The sequence below is a fragment of the Sciurus carolinensis genome, chromosome 16, assembly GCF_902686445.1.
Source record: "Sciurus carolinensis chromosome 16, mSciCar1.2, whole genome shotgun sequence".
In the NCBI taxonomy this organism is placed as follows: domain Eukaryota; kingdom Metazoa; phylum Chordata; class Mammalia; order Rodentia; family Sciuridae; genus Sciurus; species Sciurus carolinensis.
Genome location: NC_062228.1, coordinates 61034827 through 61046301, shown reverse-complemented (window position 1 = coordinate 61046301; position 11475 = coordinate 61034827). Strand labels below are relative to the sequence as shown.

The following is an 11475-nucleotide window of genomic DNA, read 5'->3' as shown; positions in this document are numbered from 1 at the left end:
TTATCAAGAATACAAGCAACAATAGGTGTTGGAGAGGATGTGGGGAAAAAGGTACACTCATACATTGCTGGTGGGGTTGCAAATTAGTACAGCCACTCTGAAAAGCAGTGTGGAGATTCCTTAGAAAACTTGGAATGGACCTACCATTTGACCCAGCTATCCCACTCCTTGGCCTATACTCAAGGGACTTAAAATCAGCATACTACAGAGATACAGCCCCATCAATGTTCATAGCTGCCCAATTCACAATAGCCAGACTGTGGAACCAACCTAGATGCCCTTCAATTGATGAATGGAAAAAGACACTGTGGTATGTATATACAATGGAATATTACTCGGCTATGATGAATAAGAAAATTATGGTATTTGCAGGCAAATGGATGAAATTGAAGAATATCATGTTAAGTGAGATAAGCCAATGTCAAAAATCCAAAAGACGAATGATCTCACTGATAAGCGGATGATGACACATAATAGGGGGTGGGAGGGTGGCAAGAATGGAGGAAGGAGGGATTAATAAAAAAGAAAGAAAGAAAAGTTAAACAGGAGGTATCACAACACCAGACATTAAACCATACTTACAGAGCAATAGTAACAAAAACAGCAAGGTATTGGCACCAAAATAGACAGGCAGACCAATGGTACAGAATAGAAGACACAGAAACAAAACCACATAAATACAGTCACCTCATACTAGACAAAGGAGCCAAAAACATACAATGGAGAAAAGAGCCTGTTCAACAAATGGTACTGGCAAAACTGGAAATTCATATGCAGTAAAATGAAATTAAACAATAAAAATCTTTAGGTACTTGACTATAAAACAATAGAATTCTAAATTATTTATGGGTTAAAGGGAAAGTCTCAAAATGCATGTGACTAAATGAAAACAAAATCCAGCATATCAGTACCTTTGTAATGAATATGAGCAGTACCAAGACAAGAAGAAAGAGCAAGACCAGAAATCAATGAGGCCAAGTCAGCAGAGATGGTACATGGGGATCTGCAAAACCCTTCTCCTCCATAAAAGCCATGAGAAGGAGGTGACCTTGTCAGAATCATCCTCTTTCATAACGCTAGAAATTAACCAAAGGCTTTTGGTGATTCGGGATCATTTATTCTATAAAAGGGGATAAATTTGAATTTTTTAAATAAAGTTATAAAATAGAAATAGTTTAGAAGATAATAGGAATGTAGAAAAGCAGATAATGTGAGCTGGATTGATAGAAAAACCCGGCTCACTCGCTTTAGGGAGGGCTGGTGATTCACATGCCCTCTCTGTAAACACTCAGCTAGTTTCAAGACCCCCCTTGGCACCTGAGCAGGTATGAATCTAAACAGAGACTTAAGCTCTGTGTGCATAAGTTCTCCTGGTCACCATGCAAAGTCATCTCAGCACCTGCCTAAAGTCATGAAGGTTCAAGAAGCACCATGTGCTGCCCTCACAGCAGGGATTTAAACACACTTCATGACTTAACTATTCATACAAACCTTATTAAAATCTGTTAGTGAAAATAAAACTATAAGTAAGTTTTCACAGTGGGAACTCTAGAGAGTGGGCAATGCTGTTTGGGTTGACAGGACACATGCAGCCCAGGCCTCCTCTTCCCCTGCAGGAACCTCTGGCTGGACAGCCAGGAACTGGCAGGATGGCAGCCTGTGAGGTGGCTATAGGAATCATCTTCCTGTCACAGACTGTGGTTGGAGCTCTGGGAAATCCTCTCTTCTCCTCCATTACCTGGTTCTTTACTTCACTGGGTGCAGGGTAAGGTCACAGACTTGATTCTTCGGCACTTGATTGTGGCCAACTTGCTAACTCTTTTGTGTAGAGGAGTTCCCCAGACAGTGGCAGCTTTTGGAGTGACAGGTTTCCTCAGTGATTTTGGATGCAAACTGATTTCCTATCTTCACAGGGTGGGCAGGGGTGTGTCCATTTGCAGCACCTGCCTCCTGAGCATCTTTCATGCCATTAAGATTAGTTCTTGGAACTTGAGATGGGCAGAGCTCAAAATGAAGGCTCCCCAGTACCTTGTCTCCTCCATATTCCTCAGGTGGATGGTGTACCCCCTTGTAAGTTTTATAAATTTTGTGTGCAATATTGCAAACAAGGAATGAAACCATCACCAACCTAAATGACTTTGGATTCTGTTCTAGTGTTCATTGTGATACAACCACAGACTCACTGTGTGTAGCATTGCTCTCCTTACCTGATGCCCTGTGTGGGGGGCTCATGCCCTGGGTCAGCAGCTCCATGGTGCTCATCCTGCACAGGCACAAGCAGAGAATGCAGCATGTTCACAAGACCAGCTCCCCCAGGTCCTCCCTTGAGTCCAGAGCCACAAAAACCATCCTTCTACTGGTGAGCACCTTTGTTTCTTTTTACACACTTTCCTGCAACTTTCATGTTTGTGTGGGTATTTTGAACAACCTGGTCTGGTTCTTGTGGAACACAGTTGTTATTCTTGATGGGTGTTTCCTTCTGCTTATGAGCTGAGACTCCAGTGTATCCAAGTTCTGCTTTACCGTGATACAGAATAATAGAATGCGTGATGTCTTGGGGAACATGTGAATTGTATGCTTTTGCACAATTATTATTTTTATTCTTAACCAAAAAATTGTAAGAACAGTTATGTACAGTGATATTACTTGTGAGTGGTGGTTTACAGATAGACCTTGTATTTATATGTTTGCACATGTATATGTGTGTTTGTTTGTGCACATGAGCATGTGGGCATGCATACAGTTTGGATTATGTTTATAGTCATCAAGCAATATTTCCGAAAAATTATATGTAAGAAATTTAAATTTCTGATTTAAACATACTAATCAATGGTAAGCACTTAAGTGTAAAATCTACTTTCTTTTATATTTTCCTGATATTCTGCTTAAATTGTTAAAACAGATGGACTCTATTTTTTATTTTTCTACTTTTATTTTTGTCTCAGCTATGTCCCTTGAGGGAAATACTAAAGTGAACTTTGTCAAACAAGATTTGTCTTAAGCCAGTGAAATTAGACCTGTACATTTCACCTAACATTGAACATAAGGGGAAGCAGTGATATACTAATGTCCTCTATGACACAGGTTATACTGAATTTCCTTTGTTGGTTGTTGTGTTATTTTCATAGTGAACATTTCACTGTATAATCTTACTTAAAACACTGTCTACATTGACAACATAAAACACTGGCAATAACATATTCTGTTACTAGTAAATTTATACATATATATTTACACTATTCTTATGGACAAGTCAGGCATGTGTTACTCAGCAAAGCTATACCAATCAACCACACACCTTGCATTCAGCTGCTTTGTGGAAAAGCAGTGTCCTTGGTTTCTAAGATGAGTCCACTTGCCTCTCCCGTAAACATCCCCCAAAGTTACCAGAATATGACAATCACCTCTTTTGTATGTACTCTTTTATATTTGATTTAGAAAATTCTCTAAATTTTAAAATTTGTATTTCCATGTGTTACTGGTGATAGAATTCAACTATAGGAATTTCACATAGCTAATTTTAGCGTTCCTCTCTTGATGTACTCATGCTCTGATTCGGGTATGATTTTTGATTTTCCATAAATGTTTATGAGTTGAAAACTTCATCTCTGGAGTGTTGTATTTGGTGTTGGAACCTTTGAGAAGTGGAGTCAAGGAGAAGGGTGTGAGGTCCTGGGGCAGTCAGCCTGGAAGGGACAAATGCTGTTCTCCCAGAATATATCAGCTCCCATGAGAATGGGGGTTCCACAACAAGTGCAGGTGTCTCCACCATCTCTCACTCCCTGTCCTGCTCTGTGGTCTCTCCTGCACCTGCCCCACCACTGTGATTCCATCTGCTGTGAGGCCTCACCAGGCTGAGCAGATGATGGCAACATGCTTTGGCATCGAAGAAGAGTGAGCTAAGTTAATTCCTTTACCTGACAGAGCACCCAGCCACAGGTACTTGGTCCTGCACTAGAGACAGGTGAGCACATGGGAGTGTCTTAGTGGGGGGAGCATCAGGGTCAGTGCAGGCAGGTAGGTTCTGCACTGCACCATGTTGTCATGATGCTTAATGTGTATCTCTGCAGCAGATGTATGCAGTGGTGCCCTTGTTGGTCATGTGTTTATGCCTACGTAATTCTAGGATACATTTCCAAAGAGTTTACCAAACATTTGTAGGAATTTCACCCCACTAGGTACTCCTGGTTTTATTTTTTATGAAGAAAAGTAAAATGCTTTTTTTTTTAGATCACAACACAAAAATACCATGAAATCCTCTTAGAATTCTCCAAGGACAAATAAAGTGTTGTAAAATTTACCTTTTCATATGCACTTTACAGAAACATATTACATAGTATGGCTCTTCTTGGTGTTATGGACTAAGTTCAACTAAAATTTTTTTCATAAAAAATAGTAAATATCAACTAACATATATTCTCCCTGGGTGCCAAGGCATAGTGAGAAAGGTGACCATCCCCTCTGTGATGGTGGCCACCAGCAGAATCAGGACTGACTTGCTGACCATTCAGAACCAGGTTTCTACTGAAGCCATTACCCTGGGTCCTTTATCAGTATGAGTCCAGTGCTGGCTGTGGGCACCACGTGCTCAGCTCCGTCCAGCTGAAATACCAGATACTTGATTGATCACAACTCTAGTGAGTTTTCTTTCCCAATTTTCCTCTTTTGAATCAAAACCAATACCTGCATGTCTTGGACCCAGGAAGGCAAATATGAAATGAAGCTGTGGTGAATCTTCTAGTCTCAGTTAAGCCAGGACAATGAATTGGTATTAGGGATGCCTCTGAAGGGTTTTTAATATTTCCAACAACAGCCTTCTGACAATTTCCAAAACCCGTTTTCTATATTTGTGAGGGAATGAGGAAACACAAACCATGTGATCTGTGTGTGTGGTAGTCATTTCTTATATCAATACATTTAGCCCTCAGTAAGGCATGGAGTTTCTGTCTCAGTTTCTACCAGAGCATCTGTAACTACATTGTGTTTTCATTCAACACATTTTCTGACCTATGTACTCACAAAAGCTTCCCGAAGCCTGCACTTGACATATTACATATATTTATGTATATATATATGAGGTGGTTTACCACTAGAACAACACTAGACACTAAGGGGACAAGTACGAGGTGGAGTTTGTTTTTCCCTGGACATCCTCCTCTGTCGAGGAAGGCGGGTAGACTGTGATGCAGATGCCTAGAAGCCATAGGACGGTCCTCCTCATCTGGGAACCCTGGGTCACCAGGTCTGCCCACCATGGCTATGTGCACACCTGCTTCCCCTGCAGCAATGGCTCTAAGGCGACATGTGTCAGAAGTGAGGTGTCCTTGGTTGAGCATCCAAGGCTGCTGGCAACCTTTACAGACCCTCCCAGTCCACTTTGTCTGCAATCCTGGTGGTCAGTGGGCACCCCACACTCCACAGAGTCTCCCTCTGCAGCTCGTGAGCCTCTGCACTCCCTGAGGAGCAGCCCTCCACCTGCACTCCAGCCTTGCTCCACCTCCTGACTGCTGGGCCTCCACCTCCAAGGAACTCTGCCTCCATGCCAGCTGTGACGGTGCTGTCCACACGTGGCCCTGAGGTTGTGAGACACTGTGGTCTTTAGTCCACAGACACCTGCCAGCACACACCTGCCAAGCCCTGGATCATCTGTCATAGGCACCTGCCCCTTCCCCAATGCTGCAGGGGATAGAACAGCCCCATCAGGGTGGCATCTTCTTCAGCCTGTTTCCTGAAAATATCGACATGCTATCGATAATAACTCCTCTTTCCTTCCTGTCGGCACTCTTGGACTTCCTTGATGCATGAAAATACAATGTCCCAATTCTACTATGAATGGCCTGTGGTAGGGAGAGAGAAGGGTGGCACCAGTGGGGCTCCAGGAGCTTCTTGGGCTTCAGGAGCCCCACCAGGGTTATCATGGGGTCTGCGTGTGTGTGAGGGACCTCCTGCTGACCTGCAAGTGGAAGGGCTCTGCCAGAACTGGAACTCAGAGTGCTGCCCAGTGCTCCTGTTGAGCAATAGGACTCTGATGTGTCCCCTTTGGTTGTACTATTTCCTCTGGTTAACACACCTTTCTATTATCAACCTTTGACATGTGCTTTTTTCTTTTTTCTTTCAAGACATCATCAGTCCACTCATATTTAATTTGTTCCATTCAGTGGTAGTGATTTGAGTCTTTTTATAGAGCAAACAACAAATTTCAATGTTTTCTGAAAATGTTCTCCCCTGTCGCTGCCTCACCCAGGCTAACACCCCCTCCCTTCTGAGCTGATTCATGTCCAGTCTCCTGCTCTTTCCCCCTCTCGCGACTCACTCAGTCTTATCACTCTGCTTGCCACACAATCAAGGCTAGTCCTGGTGTCTAAAGTCTTCAGTGTGACAGGATCCTGGGAAGACTATGGGTAGGAAGCCCCAGGACTCCGTCTCCCCACAGACACCAGCTGCACTGTCAGAGCTGTGTGATGTAATGGTTCTCCAGGAACCGACTGTATAACACTGAAGGCTTGAAACTCCAGGGCCCAGCATGAGTGGAAGCTGGAATTAACTGCAGACCTTTTTAGATTTGGCACAGCAGCATCCACCCACCCTACCTCAGGGCATCAGCCATGTCCATGGGCTCCTGCAGCAGCTGCCCACACCTTGCAGACATCAGGTGGCCATGGGGACCCTGGGTGTCAGCTAGGAACCTGCGCTGTCATTGCTGCTTGCCCTGTTAGCATTGGGGACACTGACACAGAGGCAGGCAGCCAAGGTCACACCCTCCCCAAGCATTACCTATACTTCCTTTTCATCTCTGCAATTCAAAGGGCCACTATCTCTCTGTTTTTTAACTCTTTTTTCCTCCTCTTTTCCACTTCTGTTATCAGTCATTTAAGACCCAGAACATTCAAGACCACTTACATATATAGTGAAATTTAGAACATCACTGTGCAGGCACAGAGCAAAGCACCATCTCAGAAGAGACTAAGAAGACCTTAATTGCCCACCTCCAGTTTATCCCCATCTGGTAAAACACAGACCACCAGTATTGAAACATTGTGGGAATGGCAAAATCTGAATTCCAGATCTAACATTATGTTCATGTGTCTAGATTCCTATCATCTTGTTGCTTCTCTGTATTGTACTAGGTGTTTCTTTCAGTCTCTTCCTGTCTCTATCTCTTGTCCCTTTGTACATGTGTATGTCTTTTATAGAAAATAATTTTAATTTTAATAAAATAATATATGTCATCTATAAGGTGGTGCATTTTTTAAAATATTTTCTTATTCTAAAAATGCTAAAATTGTCCTTTCAAAAACTTTTCATATTTTCTTAATCACGTACTTTGGCAATCAATTCTGAATGGACATGTTTATTTTGTGGGTAATGATTGACATTTTCTCTATTCCAGAATGGCTAAAGTAAACCTCAGGTGACACTGAAAATGTTTCATTTCACTTTCTTTCACAGATCAGTACCTCCATCCTCAGTGAGGATGTCCCCATGAAAAACTGAGTATATGGTAATCTGCTGTTGCTTTGAAATCTCTGGCATTCCCACAAAGCACCACCTAAATTCTTTTTGGGGTCAAACTCTACTATGATCCCCTGTGCTTAGAGGAAACTTTGTTGTCCTCATTGAAAGGAAACTGTGGTGACTGACAGCAGAGTCCATAAGCAATGGGCAGGAGGAGTGCTTTTCTCTCAGCCTGCTGAGAATGTTCTCTAGTGCCAGCTTTCTATTTGTAAATTCTTTTACCTTTTGTTTATTGTGGAAGGATTTTATTTTGTTGTCAAATCTGAGGGTTAGTTTTGCTGGGTATAAGCTTCTTGATTGGCATTCATTTTCATTCAGAATTTGAAAAATTCTCTTCCAGGCCCTTCTAGCTTTTAGGGTCTGGTTGAGAATCTGCTGATATCCATATTGGTTTCCCTCTGTATGTAATTTGAATGTTTTTCTCTCACAGTCTTTAAAATTCTCTCTTTATTTTGTATGTTAGATATTTTCATTGTAGCATGCCTTGATGTGGTTCTGTTATAATTTGTACATTTGGTTTCCTGTAAGCCTCTTGTACTTGATTTTTCATTTCATTCTTCAGATTTGGGAAATATTTATATTTTATTTAATAGATTATTCATTCCTTTGGTTTGTGTCTCTGTGCGTTCCTCAATCCCAGTAAATCTTAAATTTGGTCTTTTCATGAAATTTCATAATTTCTGGAGTTTCCGTTCATAATTTTGCACCATCGTCTCTGTTTGGTCAATTTTGTTTTCAAGACTAAATATTTTGTCTTCAATGTTTGAGGTTCTGTCTTCCAAGTGTTCTAGCCTATTTGTTATGCTTCCTATGGAGTTTTAATTTGGTTTATTGTTTTGTTCATTTCATGGATTTGTTTTTAGTTTTTATTTTTTCAGAAAAATCTGATAACACCGTTTACTGGTGACGAGTTCTGCTCCCTCTAATGTTGAAGTTTGAACACTAGAGAAGCATGCCAAGGCAAGCATATTAAGCAGGCTTTATTTAAAAGTAGTAATAATACTGACTTTTCCCAGGAGAGAGAAGGGGGCTATGGCTGATGTTCTAAAAGTCCCCAGAAGTGAGCGCACCCTACATCTTTTATAGGTTAAGGTCTCTTTTGTTCTCCAGTTCTCCCCCGCTTATCTCTCCTTCCTGCTTTGTAACTAGGCCTTGCTTTGCAGGTGAGATGTAACAAGTGAGAAGCAGATGAGGCAGGGGAAGGGCCAAAGTGGTTCAGCTAGGCAAGGACCCAGGGGGCATTAATTAGCAGCTCCTTGCCTACAGTCCTTGATAAGGGCAGGTAAACTTGGTAATCAATGAGCTCCGGAGATCCTTGACATTCCATTCTCCCAGGGGCAATCTCCAACTTCCTGAGGCAGATGACTTTCATGGCCTCCATTTCCTTGATTTGACCTGATCCCCTATTTCTACACTAACTGCCTGTCCCCAATTCTGGCTTCATTCCCCACTTTTGCTTTAGTAATTCCTTATTGCTGTAGGGAAAGAGGGTGACAACAATTCTGGTTGCTTAGAGTTGGAAGAGAGCAGCATGGGCCTAGCAGTTTGGAGTTCCCTTTTAAAAATCAGGTCAATCAAGGGGTCCAAGGTAGAGAAGTCTGGTTGGTGAAGAGCAGGTTGTAAAGTCATCTGTGGGTGGGTGTTTCTATGAGAGAGAAACAAAAAGACATGAGTACTGAAATGAGATTGGTACAAAATAAATGTTTCAGGATCTGCAACAAGCCAATGAATATGGTGGAGATGATAGAAGTCAATAATCTATCACCAGGTGGTGGAAGAACTGAGAAGTTTTTCCCATAGTAAGGCCCAAAAAAGACTGGAGAGGACAAGGTCTTTATTTGGGAACTTTAACATTGTCCAAGTTATCAGGAATATAAATGCAACATTTAACTCTTAATGTCATTGATGTCAGCAGAAATATAGTTAAATTACTTAATGTTATCTGATTTTTGTAAAATATCCTCTTATTTGTATGACCTGTGTTTAGTAGAGATCCTTTTATTTTGGTTACTTAGGGCTAGATAATCTTACTAGCAAACATAGATTTAAGCCTACCTGTGTAGCTTAGGAAGATCTGTAGACCTTAAACTGACTAAAAATTTCTTACTCTGGCAGTTTCTCTTGATAGTTGTCAGGCACATTTGCCTAAGAATCTCTCTTTTGTATCTTCCAGTATTTATTCTAGGGGGCTAACACAAGTGTATGTTTTAAGTTACATTTAACTATTGTTTCTTTTAAATGCCCAAGAATGACTATATTTTGGTATTAACTGTTTTGCTAGGTGTTTAAGATCAAGCTGGTCAAATTGACCTGTTCCTGTCTCTTAAGAGTCAGCAAAGTTCCCACAGAGGTCACTCATGGAGAACTTGAGAGTAGCTTCTTAGCTCCTTTAGTGCCATTTGCTAGGTAGTGTCTCCTTGATGAAGTGGCTTCCCTTGGAAGCATCAGGGATGTCTCCCTTTTTCAATGACCCTTCTCTGCATCAGGTGTACTGATTGGCTTTTCCTCCAGTAGTCTCATTAATCTCCCTGATCGGGAGGTCGTGTGACTCAGAGTTGCAAAGTTGCTTAGAAAAGTCCTCTTGTTCTCTGGGTTCAGGCTGACTCTGAGGGTAAAAACCAAATACTGATTTTTTTGGCCTCGGTATTTTAATCTCAATCTCTAAGTTTGATCTTAATCATTCAGCAAGTCAGTCTCACCAGTCATAAAGTAAGATTACTAGACTTTAACTTCAATGTCTATAACTTTATAGTTATTTACCCTTTTATTTAACTGGAGTCTGTATTAGTACTGGAGGTTACCGTTACATAGTATCTGTTCTGTAGGTGATGGTTTATTATCACAAATTACCTAGGTTGTGTGTTCTTGAAGCAGCTACTGCTGCAAAACATTAACAGGTAATAGTTTTACAAAATAAAATTAGCAAGTGTTAAAATATATTCAGCTTGTATAATAGCTATCTTGAATTTTGGCTAAACTCTACATTATATGCCCTGTTTGAGATCATAGTAATTTTACAACAAGAACCAATATTTTGACTATAACTTTAAATAAACTGAAGTCGGCTTATTTTGGAGCCACTCTAACATGCAGTAAGGTGGGAGGTAGAGCCTTATTTCAGGTAAGGCATGGCTCTTTACAAATCTTAAGTGAAGTGTTCTAATTCTGATGCTCATATTTGCTTCTTTCTTAAATATCATTTTAAGTTTACGTATATTGTCTCCTGAGTCTATATGAACATTAGTTAACACAATTTAACATTATATCTAAAACATGAATCAAAGAAAGGCTAAGAGAGATTTTAACTTTCCTTTTGTGTGGCAAAGTGGCAAAATGCTTTCATGTTTCACAATATTAACCTTTAATCAGGCTCTCACTAACTTTTAGAAATACATTTATATTTACATTTTTATCTCAGTATAAAAAGTAATAAATTTTATATATACCCTATTGATAACAGGTCCTAAAACAGAACATTAAATGATATACATAAGTTCAATAAAATTTGCTATTTTTATAAGTTTAAAATTACCATTACAGACAAGTTTAGTTTGTAGAATAGCAGTTTGATAAATTTTCTGCCTTAAAAACTTGTATACTTGGAAAATATGAACACATTTAATATACAAAGAATGACCATTTCACAATTACTTGATACTTTTATATCACCAAGTTTAGTTTTTTGTTTTTTGGTTTTTTTTATTGTAAACAAATGGGATACATGTTGTTTTTCTGTTTGTACATGGTGCCAAATTTAGTTTTTAAAGAAAAATTTAGACTCTGTAATGTAGTACAATACTCTAACAGTTGTTTAACCATAATTGTATAAACCTCAATTTTTAAGAAATCCTCGTCATTTTAACATATAGATTAAACTTTGGTTTATATCCATACATTAGTATTTGACCTTAGGAAAAACCTTAAATAACTTTCACTGATTGTCTCACATACATATAACCA

General features: G+C 40.2%; 1 pseudogene; it reads left to right on the top strand.

Moving 5' to 3' along the window:
* Positions 1 to 1649: 1649 nt before the first annotated feature.
* LOC124966195 (vomeronasal type-1 receptor 4-like) lies at positions 1650 to 2494 on the top strand (annotated as a pseudogene).
* The last annotated feature ends 8981 nt before the right edge of the window (positions 2495 to 11475 follow it).